The sequence below is a fragment of the Marmota marmota genome, unplaced genomic scaffold, assembly GCF_001458135.2.
Source record: "Marmota marmota marmota unplaced genomic scaffold, marMar, whole genome shotgun sequence".
Taxonomy (NCBI): Eukaryota; Metazoa; Chordata; class Mammalia; order Rodentia; family Sciuridae; genus Marmota; species Marmota marmota.
Window position 1 is genome coordinate 2,290,127 of NW_026000242.1, and position 15,163 is coordinate 2,305,289.

Here is a 15,163-nt window from a genome sequence, read left to right on the forward strand (position 1 = left end):
CTGCAAGCTGCTATGAATGGGACCAAGGTTTTTGCATTTTTTCTTCTCGCTCCAGGGCTCACCCCTTGTGCCTGGCATTCTGCAGTCACTCAGCACTTGTGACTCAGTGGAATGGTGGCACTATCTCTGTCCATGCAATCAGGCTGGTTAGGAAAGAAAGGCTATCCCTGAGTTTACCATGGGTAACTCTCCTCAATGTACTACAATCCTCAATATTTGGGGATGATTTTCAATTGGTCAAAACATTTCTCTTCTTTGGTACCCATTCATTTGCCCTATCACATGGGCTAGCTATGGGCCAGGGTGCAAGCTTGCTGTGGCCTCTTTCTATGAGGCTGACATCCCCAGACATGCTGGATGGTCCAGAGGTGACTGTAATGTCTTACGGGTATTAATAATTGAGATATTGATAATCAAAAGTGTCTTATAGTGGTAAAACATGTAAAAATCAATTTGATAGCTATTTAGAAATTTTCGATTTCATTTGAACTTTCCATGTACAACTTTGAGTATAAATTTCCTAACTTCTGTAATGACTGACTGTAGGCAATTCTTTGAATACTCCTGCCACAGGAAGTGTTCCAGGACAGCTAAACAACATTTCATTTCCTGGATCTTCCTGTTAAAACATCTTAGTATTAGTTTGCTTATTCTTTTTGTCATGATGTGTTTATCAACATTGAAGTTCTTTGCTTTGCTTATAGTGCAAAATATTAGATGTTTTTTTTCTTAATTTTCTCTTCTTTTTGTATTTTTCTGACAACACATGTAATTTTTATCCCTCCGTCTTAAAAGCCAGGCATTGGGTGTTCCTCAATAGAAAATTATTAACTGGGAGATTTTAATCAAATTCCATATTTACTCTTTCAACATATTTTATTTTTTAAAAAATATTTTTTATTAATTAATTTCATTACTAAGCTTCTTGTAGAATTTCCCAAATTCTTTCCAACTTACTCATTAAATCATGATTTTCTGTGTGTCATAAGGTGAAAACGTTAGGGTAATACTGCTATAAATTATCCGTGTTGCAGTTTTTTACCTTGGGAGATTAGATGTAAGTAGAAACAATGTTAATCTTGGCAGAAGGGATTTGTTAGAGGAATCCAAGATGTTTCTATGTTCATTTTTAAAGTGCCATTGGCTAAGATGGTAAGATAAAGAGGGACACTTTATTTTTTGTGAACAGTATTTCTTAATGATGGACGTTTCCTGATGGGATTGAATGTGTCTCTGCAGATGCCTCCCTTCCCAGCTGGATCACCTTGCTTCCTTCAAGAAAAAAGGGGTGGAAAGAGCCCACAGGAACTGAAAAGGTAAATAGCTCTACATCCAGCACACCAATCTTTGAAATTAAACATGGATTTTACAGACTGCAAAATGTCAGAGTCATATTAGTCATACAATTTATTAAACTACATTTAAATGAAAAGTAAGTGGTAACTCTTCTATTTAAAAATTAATTGAACAACTGCTATTATATTGAATTGAAACACTTAGATTTCATTTCTACTGATTAAATACACCCAGTATAGGAGGAAAAAAAAACCCATAAATGGATCTGAAACTGACCTTAAATTACTTTCCCAGGGTGGCGGAAGTGTGTGGAAGGGGGTGTCCCCTTTCTCGGCAGGGCTGGGAGAAGGTTAACCTGCAGTTGAATGGCTGTCCCTGGGCAGGGAGGGCACAAGGCACCAACTCAGTGGTCTCAGGAGTATGATTGTCATGGTTAGTGAATGAAAATACAATACATGCAATATTTAGATCACACACTAAAACTTTATTTGTTGCTTCTCAAAATTTAACAGAATATTCTGTTTTTATCTAGTGACTCCACTTAGATCCCTTTCCCTCCAATTTTCCCCTGAGAAACTGTTAAGAATGAAAAAAAAGTGGTGATGGTGGAAATCTGCCAGGTAGTAAGTGGGTAGTGTAATTGGGGGGAGGGGTGGAGACATAGCATCATTCTTGTGTCATTTATTTGGGGGGAGATTTCACAGGATTCCTAGGGGCCAGGTGCTGATCAACTAGGGTTCAAGTCAGCACTGATTCTTGAAGAAGACCAGAAATTACACACAAAAAGAAGAAGATAGGAGTTGAGGAAGGGCATCACATTCAGAGAAGACAGCATGTACAAGAGGGGTAGAATAACCTCAGTATCCTCTCCGTGACACCAATCTGATCTTCCCAGAGGCCATCCCTCCTTCCTTTCCCCATACTATCATTGTCCCTTTCTGAAGACCTTATACTTTCTGCTATAGGGACATCTGTAATTGAAACCCATCACAGTAGTAGTTGGTAGGTAGGATATGGGACAAACCCTGGACACATCTACCAAGTGAGCCAAGAACACAGATGCTTTTAATAGAAGATTGACAAGGCACACACATCAAAAGTTTCAACAATTTTTTCAAGCAAGGCAACATTTTGTTATATATATGCACCTAAGTAAACTATGAAGATTGATTCATATAACATCAGACCTGAGGTATCTATTTCCCATGAGAGAAGGAACAATAAGAAAGCAGACCAAATGGAAAAACAAGGAAAATTCCTTGCATTCCCTAAGGTTTATCCTGGGGCCACCCCATACTGCTAAAGTATATGAGGAAAAGCTCTTTGTTGTACATCTCAGCAGTCGACTGCTTTTGAATGTTATCTTTTAGAGGAGAGAGGTTGTCTCTTCCCTAGTCCTTGAAGTTCTCTTATAAACTTTATGATATTATGTGAATAAATAAGTAAGAACATGCTTTCTTCTTCTTGGAGGCACACAAAAGGAGGGCATCGTGGGAGGGCAATTTTCTTGCTGTCCTTTTCCATTAATGGTATGATTTAGAGACAAGCCTAAGCAGACTATGTCTTCTAATAGATTTAAGATTTAGATATCTGGCCCTTTTTAAATTTGTTTGTTTGCTTTAAAATGTTGGTTGCCAGAGCTCTATCATTTATGATAGGTTGGGGGTTTCCTTGCTATGGTTTTGTTTTGGTTTGGTTGCTGGAGCTGAGGAAGGTGTTTTGGGGAGTTATACTTTGCTCAACAGCTATCTAAGGGTTCGAAGTGGTTCAACCTTGGTTTTTTTTTTTTTTCCCTGAGAAAGAGCCATCTCTGATTCTCTCAGCCATCTGGAAAATTTGTCTTTTTCCAGACTTTGAGGAGAGTGTGGTTTCGTTTGCTTCCCTAGTCCACAGTGCCCCTGTTTGGGACGAGGTTAACACCACCCTGGGTCCATTGAGGGTTGGTTTCTGCTCTCTGGTGCCACCTGCTGTAACCAGCTGCACTCACAGGCTTCCTGGTCTCCAGCCCCAGGCTCCCAGCAGGAGCCAGAGCCAGAACCTCAGCCCAAGCAGATGTTGTACAGGCTGCCAAATTTCTGTCCAGACCTTATCTGTGCTGCCTCCACTGGCTCCCTCGCTCAGAATCCCAAGTGTCCCCAGATGACTTGTCTCAAGTCACGCAGACCCTGAGCTCCTGGGCCAGAGAGAGGGAGCCTGCCAGTTTGGGGGTTGCTGACCAGTGGCTCTTGCCAGTGACAGTGTGGTCAGTGGAGGCCACCTCTCCTTAGCAGTGAAAATGCACATGGATTTCTTTCAAAGTGTCAATAGGCACAAGGAACTTATTCTCTAATGGACTTTCCATTGTGTCCCCAATGTGTCCCCTGATTGAGCCCTCAAGTATTTCCCAAGTTGCTCAGGAATTGAAATTTATTTTCCTCCGCTCTGGACTTTTCTACATTCTCACATAAATTAGCAATTCTAACCCCAGGACCACAAAGAAAGTGAAGTGCTGATTTTTACTAGATTTTTATTAGGAGAGTTACCCCATTTCTCCCTGTTCCAGATTGAAGTTCTCTTAATGGCAGGTACTTACTCATTTGTTCCTCCTCCATCACAGGCAGCCTGGCACATAGTAGGTGCTTCATAAAACATGGTGAAATGAGTAGTCTCTAGCTGATCAAAATCCTTCTTAAAGTTCTTTTCTATTTGGCTATGAGAAGGGAAAACTGTCAGATTTGAGATTCTGAGAGTTCATATCTAATATAAGCCCCCACCCTGAATAAAGTTGACTTGGTAGAAAAAAATTAAGGGGATTAGTAATAACAATTTCTATTATCACCGATAAGAATGAGGGTGATGACTAACTAATGTCTCCTGAAGTTAGAAAAAAAATAGAAATACATGCTTGCAGGAGAGAATTGGTTTGATATAAGATAGAACTTCCGGAGAGCCAAGGTTACAGGATACTCTTGTGAAATATAAAGTGGAGTTTATGCCAACAACTACTCGAGAGTGAGATAACGCATCCATTTCATGCAATAAGCACTTAAACTTCTGCATTGTGCCAGGGCTGCAAGAGATGTTGAAGTTAAAAAGGTTAATTATGTACAGTGCTTATCCCCTGAGAAGACAGGAGAAAATAAATGGACAATTTCCATAGACTTTTCTAATGGCAAAGAAAGAGGCATGCCCAGGGTGCTGTGGGAATCCTTAGATGAAGGGAAGCCCTGATTCAAGTTGTGTGGTCAGGGAAGGCTTCCTGGAGGAGGTGATGCTGGTATGAGTCTTATAACCGGGTGGAAGATGTCCAGATGCATGCATGCAGTAGGTGGATTCCAGGAAAAGTGAACAGTTAGATCAGAGGTACAAACATCTTCAGAACACAGGAAATCCTTCCAGTCCTTCTCAGCTGAGTCATCTAGAAAATGCTACTGTGCCATAGAAAATGTCTTACCACCTGGGTGCCAAAAGTGGCTCCGTTTTCTGTTTCATGGTGGGTTTGTCTCCTTGTTGCAATGACTTCTAGATTTGGAGGCAATGGGCAATAATCTTTTCAACTCCAGCATCTTATTCAGTGCTGGCACAAGGCAGAAGCTTAAGAATTGCTTATGGAACTGACTGGATACGTCATCTCTCTAACGTAGTTGTTGGAGTAAACTTCCTTTGTATTTTACACGAGTGTCCCATAACCTTCACCCTTGGGAAGGTCTCAGGAATCCTGTTTTTCTCTGCAATGGAGGGTCATGGTCTCTAAATCAGCCTTTCTGCCCTAATATTCAGGGCACCCCACATCCCTGATGCTTCAAATCCCATGTAGCTGGGGATTGCCCACAGAGCCATGCTGCCTGGAGTCCTGGCCCAGGGTTTCTTGTGTGACCCAGAGTACCACAGAGAGAAAAGCTAAGGGAGCTCAGAAAATATGCCAGCTGCTACCCGGAGATTCTCTCACAGCAGCTACTGTTTGAATTCCAATAGATTATTAGTCCCATTGTACAGATGGGAAAACGGAGGATGATGGGCATGGAGCGACTTTCTAGGTCCTGGGGAATAGCCAATGCCTTTTATATATTAATTTAGCTCCTTGTTTCTTACTTCAGTGCAACAGCTAGTAACTTCGCAGGGTGAGAACCTCTGAGAGGCATTTTTCCCAGAAAGAAACACTCTGGGATTGGCAGGCCAGTTAGTAATGGCCCGTTTCCACTGGATACCCTGCCTATTGGGCTGGCATTATGGAGGGGGGATGTTCCCAGGCTCCTCTGGGGAGGTCATTCAATCCCAGCCATGGCAGCTGGTGTCCTTGATGCCCTGGACTTCCATCAGAGAGGAATCTGGGGAAAACAAAGAGTGCAGCCGTGGCTGCAGACCTGAGCCCTCCACGCCCACTTGCCCGGGGTGGGGCCCAGCAGGGTTGGTGCCAGGCGCTGTGTGGCTTCTCCACCCCCTTCCAGGGCCCCTCAGCTCATCTGCTGGCTTTCAGAACCCCAGCCTTCCTGAATGGGTCTTTGTGTGCACCCCAGGAGCTGGCTCGGAAGAGCCCTGATGGAAATGCTGGACAGAGATGTCTCCTTGGGATCCAGGCACAGCCCGGCATGGTGCCCATCTTGTGGGAGGAAGGCCTTTATTGTGCCGCTTCAATGCTCCTGATCTGGGAGGGAGTGGGACCTGGATGAATGGGAGAAATGTTCTGCGCCCCTGCACAGTGGGGTCATGGGCAGGGCCACAGGGACGGCGGCTCCCCAGCCACTTCCCCACAGCTCTCTTTCCCACTCCGTCTCAGCCACTTTGTCCCCAGAGATGACTGTGGTAATATTCATACCCAGAGGCACTGTCACGTGCTCACTCCCCAGGTGCCAGGCATTGTGTTCGGGGTTCAGTCTTATTTAATTAAATGGAAGATGTCATTTCACAGTCTCCACGCTACCCGCTACCCACGAGGAAGCCAAGGTCTAGAGATGGTGAGCAACCCGCCAGGGGATTCTGAACAGGAAAGCCAATGGGGATCAGATGGATCTTCACCCTAAACTCCTCCTTCCAGTTTTCAAGGTGTCTCTTGACAGATGCTGAGGTCCTAAAGTCAACTGCACACTCTGTTACCTGAGAATCACCCTGTGCTTGAGGTAGAGCTTGGTGGTAGGAAAATGCCCAAAGCAAGCAGGGTGGCCTTCTGAGGGCCACCTTTTGGGCCTTTTTTTTTTTTTTTTTTTTGTAATCTAGGCAAGGGTACCATTTTATTTTATATGATAGAAAAAACCAGAGCTGTAGACGAGTTGGAGTGCAACTACATGTGGAAAATTTAGGTTTAATAGCCTCCTCTCCATCTGTGGAAACATAATATTCTGTTGAGACAAGCACCATGTGGAAGCAGGAGCACAGGGGATTCTGGGAGCTGGCGGTCCCTGCTCTGCTACTGACGGCACTGTGTGGCCTGGTGTCCTGTCAAGGAGCAGGCTGGGTTAATTTCAGGTGCTGAGCTCTGAGTCGAGGCTGAAAAACAGGCAGGGATCTTGCTTTGACTTTTCTTAGTAGCTAGAATGGGTGGTGATGATGTCATTGATAGTCCCCTACCTGTCTTCTCTTAGGTGTGACCAGACTGTCACTTCAGAGGTGTGATGGACAGCTCTCTTACAAAGCAAAGCTCAGTGGCCCTTTTGGGGGACAAAACTGTTAATTGTGGATATTAGAACAGTTGTCAGCTGAGCCAGATGGCCAGCTGTGAGTGACCGTATTTCTCTATTTGCAGAGGTTACAAACAATCTATGAGAAACAAAGACAGCAGAAGAAACGTAGGTTAGACCTGAAGGGGACTCTCCTCACGGTGGGATGTGGAGTTATAAACTGTCCTCCAGAATCTCATCTCTTCCTCTGTTTCCTTTTTAAGAAAGGAGATAGCTCCTCACCTCTCCAAGCCATTACCTTATAGTCCCCACTCCTCTGGAAATAGAGGAATGGCTGTTGACTGTCATGGGCCTTATGTAGAGGGAGGTCCTCCATTTTATTTATTTTTAACTGATGCTAGGGATGAAACCCAGGGCCTTGCCCATGCTCTACCACTGAGCTACACCCCATCCCTGGGAGTTCCTTTAACATTCATCTTTCACACAGAACAAATGGCAGTGTCTAGAATCGGAGTCCCCGATTGTGTGGTTTAGTGAGTCCTGCCCTTCGATATGATGAGTTTCTGTCCATTCCTAGCTCCTCTTGCCATCAACTCCTGAAATGGCCATGTTATGATCACAGACAAAGAAATCGAGCACTTGTTCTCTGCATTGTTCTCCAAGCTGCTTCCTCCAGTAGGCATGCATCTCTCTGATATCCAAGGATCTTTGGAGGAGTCTATTTCTCCATTAAACTATTGCTGTCATCATGGATTATTATTGCAATCTAATTGTGGTGTGTAATAAATACATATGTTTTGAGTAACTGAAGCATAAGTGCAGCTGACAAATATCCATCACAATCAGGATAATAGTCTGAAGATGATTAAGGCCCTAAAGATGTAGGATGTTGAGCAAACAAGGTCATAAACATCCATTTAGATTACCTTTTAATTTCAGCCCTTTTTAACTTGATATGCCGTCATTCTCTGGTGGTTTTTTTTTTTTTTTTTTGGTTGTTACTCGTTTCTTTTTTACTTCACCAGTTGCATTTCTGAGAGTGGAGCTTGCTGTTAAAACAGGTAATAGTTAATGATGGCAGAATTCTAGACTTTTTTTGTAGCACTAGGGATTGAACCCCAGGCCTCATGTATGCTAGGCCAGAGCTTTACCACTGAGCTCCATCCACAGCCCAGAATTCAAGGGCTTAAGGGATAATTCAGGGAGACACTGGGAAGGACCTTTTAGCTGTAATAGGAAGAATATACAGGAGAGAGACCCATGTGGACAGAACAAGTGACGTTTACCTCTGGTGCGCAGGCTACAGGAAACTTGACTAATTTTCTGGATCTAAGTCCTTTCTTCATAAGGCAACATGTGAGTCATTGAACAATTTAACCTTTGTGAATAGAACCGTCCATTTATTTTTTGGACTTTGGTCAGCAGGCGGTGCAGAATCGCGTGTTCAGACTGTGACCTACAGGCAGCAGAGTATCATCCAGAGTTTTCACATGGAAGAGTGGCATGATCAGAGTCATGTATTAGGAGGACCCAATGGAAGTCACATATGGAGTGGATCACAGTGGGTAGATACCAGTCTTGGGGAATCAAGCTAGAAAATCAGCAATCATCCAGTGGAGGAAAAAATGAGAATTTTACCAGTGACAACTGCGGAAATAAAAGAAAGGAACCAACTCAAGAATTAGTTGATGAACGTCTCTTTAGTTGGGGAAGGACTAGACAGAGTCTGGAAACTAAGTGACTACGAAAGAGGGACATGGGTGAGGGAGAAAATAACTGTGACACAGTGACTATCAGATTTCCCAGCAACTGGGCATTTGTCCAATGGCCAAATGTGAACTTTCTGCAATTCTCTAGCTTAGCAGTGAGCAGAGAGTAACAGTGGTCTGTTAGCTGTTCACACCGACCTCCAAAACCTACCAATACAAGTAGACTGTAGCCGACACAGGGAAAGATCAGAAATAGGGTGGTGGGTGCAGTCTGCCTGTCTCTGAGGGACGCTGCCACTTTCCAAGTCCCATTGACACTGCTCTGTCCTCACTCTTAATGGTGGTGCTAACAATAATTGGATTGCTTTTAGTTAGGGAGGCAGTCTGCACACAGAAGGGAGGATAATTCTGCAAATAATTAGGAGGGAAAAATCTAACAGAAAAGTACCCACAGCAATGTCCTGGTCCCCCAGCAGTACTGGGTGAAATTCAGGGCTTTAAGTTAGTTCTTACGCTCCATTTTCTTGTCACCATTTTTCTACCTATAAATCCTAGGCTCTGGTACCAGAATTCCTCAGCTTTAACAAGGAAAGGGGACATGGCTTCCAAATGAGTTCTGTGTTTTGTCACTATCATGCCACCCAAAGACAGCAAGCATTTGGAAGTTTAGAAAAGATGGCATCTTATTGTCCTCCAAGATAAAAGATTTCAGTATGAGACCCCTGGGTCTGTATCCGTAGCATCTTCCGGTTGCCCCCTCAGATGACTTGATAGCACATTCTTTTATTCTGACTCCAGAACAAGAAAAAGTATTATTTTGATAAATGAAGCCCAGCCAACCAAAGCTCTTTCTTTAGAGATCTACTTGGACTCAAGAGGTTTCTTCTTTTTATGATGGAGGTTGGTCCTTGGCCAGGGGCCTATGAAATCCCCTAAAGATGAACATCTCTTGAAGGTCCAACTATATCTTTAATTAAAATAAAATTAGACTCTTCTCATAACACCATTTAGTTTTTCACACTGAAGACTGTCTTTAGTTTAAGATGCTCCTACCCTTCTTGGTATGAAAACACATATATTTACTATTCCATGGAGGAATCGAGGAACTAAGCATCGTTGTAGATACACCAGTGTGTAAATTTTCCTCTAAAGCAAGGATATGCTGTTTCTTCTGATTGTTTTCACATGGAAGAGTGGCATGATCTGACTGTTAGGTCCTCAGTGGGACCTAGAAAGGTGGAATGGCACTGGACATTCATGGTAGAGCCCACTACAAGGAGAGTTACCATCATATACCTCTTGCCCCTAATGCAAGATTGATTTACCATCTGCAGATGAAGCTTGTCCTGATCTTTTTGTCTTCTAAGCTTAAGGTGGCAGTTTTGACCTGGTGACATTTTAGGTTCTTACTCTCTGAGTAAGTTCAGTTCAGTTCTGACTGAATGCTTTCAGTATCTCTGGATACATTAAGGTCATCTTGCCTATGTGACTGAGTTCAGATTTTTCTAAGAGACACAGTCTTCCCGGTTTGAAGAGCGCCTTCAGACTTGGAGCATGGACCTGCAATAACACTGCTTAGTTAACCATGAATGAAAGCCAGAAGTTAAAGACACCCTTCTATGATGATTTCTGGTTTTGGAAGGCTCTTGCAGGTACCTCTCAGAATGGTTACTTCTCAATGATCTGCATATGTATTACATGCTTTGTGAATTATCCATGGATAATTTTTAATTCTAAACTGGCTGTCCTACTTCCTGGCATGCTCTCATTAAGATATTCCTCAATGTCTTCTCCTAAGCTAGGGATAACTCAGAAACATTACACAATCTAATGTTAGCATCATAGAAAATAAATGAAGAGGTAAATTTATTGTACTTTTGTACTGTAACAATTCATAAATCAGAAAAACATATCCCAACAACTTTGGAGTACTCCCTTCTGGAATTGTTTTATTTCTTCCCAAACATCAGAGGTATTGTAGATGATTGTTTTAAAAAAAATACAAAGTCATTTAGAAACTGACTCCATCTTCCCTCCAAATCCAGCATTTACAAGAATAGAATTGCAATAATGAACCCTGGACCTAGTGGAAGTTCAAGAATGAGAAAGGCTGTTGACACATATAAATTCTTCAACCAATTTGAGGTCCTGTGGGGCTTGAACTAAAAGCCTCTCTAGCCCTTTCTCAACTCATGGGAGCCACTTCTGAGCCATCTTGTCCACCCTCTGACACAGGGTGAAGTCCTATTGAGAAGTGTAAAATCAAAGTGAAAACTGGTTGCATCTCATCTCCTCTTTGGGAAAGTTATCCCGTGCCACCTCTGTCTTAAGAGAAAACCCTGCATTTTTCTGTGTGCAGATTCTGCATGAAGTGGGCCCTCTGCTCTTTTCAGGGAGGAAATGTAAGCAGAGCTCTGAAGAAACTACTTGGCTCAGCAGTTTTAGTGATTGTTGTAATTGGCTGAGCCTAAAAGCATGTAGCAAGCTGTACCTGGGAAGCATTTGCCAAGGAAAATGCAAACGCTTCCCTGAAACAGGCATCTGGGTACATGAGAGGAACTGGGCTCATGTGCAAACCTGAGTAGAAAATCAAGGTGTAGGGGAAGGCTGGGCCACCAGACAGGCTCCAACTGAGCCATTTTCTCATTTGTCCAGAGATGGAGGCCACATCACAGGACTGGCCTCACCAGGCATGGTGAGCAGGGTGTACAGGAGGCTTCCTCCTCCCATTATATGCCTTCAGTTCTGTGCCATCTGGCTCCCCACCAGCTGCCCAGTGGTCCTTTCCTTAGCTTTCTCTGGACACTGGAGACTGGAGATCCTCTCTAAGATTCTTGGGCCAAAAAGAAACTTCCTGTGGACTGACTGCTTCTAATCAATCCTCTATGATATCAGCAATTTAGCAAGGCCCTAAGCAACTCAGTGAGACCCTGTCTCTAATAAAATATAAAAAAGGGCTGGGGGTGTGGCTCAGTGGTTAAGCGCCCCTGGGTTTAATTCCTGGTAAAAAAAAAAAAAAAAAAAAAAATGCTCCTGATTAATTTTAGGCTCTGTCTTTATTCTCAGTAACTATTCTGAAGGTATCATTTTTCTCTTCTGTTGTTTCCATGTCTTGCTGATGCATTATATGTGCGTTTGCTTCATTTGAGCCGCTTTAGAATGGCTTACAATCTAATGGATTTTGGAGTACAAACAGGTAACCACTCAGTTGGAAAGAATTCAGACATAGATGGTGTTGATGAAATGGTTCCTTAATGTCTCTTTCAATCATCCAGAGTGTCAGATTTTGGCTTTTTCTTTTGTGTTTTCCATGATACTAAAGGGCAGTGGCTTCACCCCACATACCTGGAATTACCTGAAACAGTAAAATAAATAATTCCATTCTGGGGAAAGACAGGAGAAGAAAGTAAGCACACTTTATATTTAGCTTATTGTTGAATTAGACCACAAATCCCTCAAAAAGAGAAAATGCCCTGGATGGGGGTTTACTGTTTCTACCATCTAATTTCTCCTTGTTGGCCCCAGGACCCCATTTCATTCCAGTCTGTATTTGGGCCTCTTTGACCAAAGGACTTCTGGTAATACTCCCTCCTAGCCTTTTCCAGACAGGAAGTGACCTTTCTAATTTTGGACTGCGTTAGCAGAATATTTTTTCTTATAATTAATCAAAGATTTTTCTCTTTGGAGATTCTCCCCCTGGGTTCCATCTGTTCCCTAAAGCTGTGCAGAGCAAATCTCATCCCTTTTCTACCTGAATGCCCTTAGTGTATTGGAAGACAGCAATTATAGAGTTTTATCTTCATCTGCCTAAGTATTCCCTGTTTTCCAAATTTCTCATGCCAATCTCTTATATTCGTTGGTTGCTCTGGTCTCAATTTATTCCATTTTGCCTTGGTGGGGTCCAGAGGAGGACTGGATGCTCTTACCAACCCAAAGGAGGACAAGACTCTCCTTCCCTCCCTATCCATTTTCCTAATCCCAAGTCCTGACCCAGGATCCTTCGAATGCTCCAGACACCTGATGCCCTCTTCTTAAGAAGTATTTCTGGATTTAAATGCCATTCTTCACAAGTGGACCTCAATCACTAAAGGTCCTCAGTTTTAGATCCATTTGTGGGAAAGGGCATACTTTTGCTCTTACAGCTTTGTTTAGATTCTTTAAATCCCATTTTGTTTGTTTTACTTGAGTTTATAGCAGAGTTGAAGCATCAGGGCAGGGTATCTCTTTTGTATTCAGCCCAAGGCCCAGCATAGGTCTGAGAAATATTTATTGAATTCATGATCAGTGACTGTATCATTAATTGACTTTTCTTCATCCTCCTCCGCCTCCCCTTTCTCCTCCTCCTCCTCATCCTCCTCCTCCTCCTCCTCCTCCTCCTCCTCCTCATCTGAAACTGAACNCTTCTTCTTCTCCTCCTCCTCCTCCTCCTCCTTCTTATTTTTCTTCATCATTTTAGAGACACCAGCTGTTTTGCTTAGGTCATTATTGTTCTTTTGTCTTTATTCCTGGGCTGTCTGTGCTGCCTTTGGAGAAAGAGCCCATTCTTCTATGATTTTATGCCAAGTTTAGTCTTTCTATAGGATTCATTACATCAGGGAGGTGGTGGGAGGGCACAGGTGAGATTTGGTTTGCTGAACTTAATATGAAATACTTTATGTTGACCCCTGACAGAGCTTCCTTGCCAGCACTGCTAGAAGAACCCATGTGGCAAGGTGACATGGTGAGATAAACTCAAGGCTTAAATAGCTTTTGATTTAATCATCATCTCTGCCACATATTATTGCCCATTAACCACTCTGACCTCAATTTCTTCATCCCTAAAATGGAGCTAACCTAATCCCGCAGTTGGGGTCTCAGAATTAGTACAATGTTGAAATGAGACAATATGTCACAAGGCTTGTGGTGACCAGGAGTCAGTGCCAGATCACTGTTGTCATTCTGCAGTTTCCCTGTTCCTCTTCCACTAACTGTGTACTGGCAAATAAATAGCTTCCCACTGGTCCTACTGGTTCTCTTCCATATCTGGCATAATGACGAATTCTTTCCTGCTGGCTCAGACTGGGTCTCTGTCTGTGTCACATCCAGCAGGCTGTCCTCACGGCAGGGGAAGCCGATCGATACTCCTTAATGGTGTGGCTCATTGCCCTGCACTGAGGGCCAGCTGAGCATCACTTCCCCTTTTCCCTAGAGACAGAGTATAGTCTGGACGGATGGGCTGGACAGAGGTCAGAAAACCCAGTTCTGATCTTCGCTACACTGATGGTTTTTCTAGTGCATTGGAAATATCATTCAGCTACATGAGCCTCTGATTCTGTTTGCAGAAAATAATATATTAGATTTCCTACCTGCTGACCAGGGTAGGTGAGAATGAATGAGATTGTATCTCTCTGGGGAAAGATGTTATTTGGACATCCAGTCTGGTTTCATCAAGGTGAGCAACAGAAAGTTGCCACGGCTCCCTTGGTACCAAAAGGCCCAGAGAGCCCAGGAGACTGGACCACCATGGTTTACTCAGATGATGAGGACCACACCTGTCTCCCCAGAGCAGCCCTGCGTAGGTGTCCACTGGATGATACATTTTCCAGTCAGGAAATTGGGCATACAGCAGAAGCAAAGGGTTGCCAACCCCACTTCCCACACGAAGCATAAGCGGTGCAAGCTCCTCACTCATGAGGGTGCTCACCTGCACTCAGAGACCTCTAGGCACCAAGAACTCTGGCTCCCCCAAAGTATTTCCATGATTGATTATGGAGAACCTCAGCACTGCAGTTCACACAGAGGCTGTTCTTTGAGACTGGAGTAGAACCCTGTGCCCTTTGGGGCACACCTCCCTGAGTATGTGCACATACTTAGGAGAGCAGAGTCTTTCTCCTGCCCTCCCACCCAGGCACTGTCCCAACTGGGTACTGCCTTGCCATGCCCAGTATCTCCCACAAGGGGGAGCCCCTGGAGGGCAGCTGGGACTGTGGAATTTTGGAAGCGCTGAAGTTTTCTCCTCCTGTCCTGTAACTGGTTTTCACTCACCCCACTGTGAGATTTCTTTGTTGCAATGTTGGGGTCTGAGATAACACTCCTGGAGACTGCGGGCAAGAACCATAGCCAACACCATCTTTTATTGTGTGTTGTTATTTACTAGCATTTTAAACTAAAGAGGCAAAGTAACAAAGAGCTTGAAGACAAGCACAGTTCTCAGGCCCTGGATAGAGGCTGGCAGCGTCAGACCGACAGAACCAAGACGTCGGAGGGGCAACGCTTGTGGCTGCGGAGCACAGGTAGGAACCTGGGTGCAGATGACCAGGGAGGCTCTTGGGGAAGAGAGGCACAGAGTCTCTGACAGTGGAAGAACATGGAGCAGACACAGAGGGTGGTCAGCAAAGATTAAAAGGGAAAAGCTGTGCAGAGAGGCATTGGGAGATTAAGGGAGAGAGGAGGGCAAAGGAAAAAAAAAATGGTTTTGCCCAAAGGAGGGCAAAAGAAAAAAAAAAAATGGTTGCAGGGTTGATGAAAAGGGCTGACCCCAGAGCAGGAGAGGGAGGGTTTGGAAACTGAATCAGAGACTTAAGT

The 15,163-nt window shown here is 43.7% G+C and overlaps 1 long non-coding RNA gene across 6 annotated transcripts in view; it reads left to right on the forward strand.

The window, feature by feature from the left end:
- The window catches only part of LOC125613968, a 279,644-nt gene that overhangs the window by 145,150 nt on the left and 119,331 nt on the right, over window positions 1-15,163 (forward strand). For 5 of the 6 annotated variants that reach the window (XR_007344604.1, XR_007344603.1, XR_007344601.1 and 2 more), the window contains 2 exons: window positions 1,240-1,316; window positions 14,736-14,871. This is a non-coding gene — a long non-coding RNA (uncharacterized LOC125613968). The remainder of the gene's footprint in view (window positions 1-1,239; window positions 1,317-14,735; window positions 14,872-15,163) is intronic. The other variant, XR_007344602.1, reaches the window with a different exon arrangement.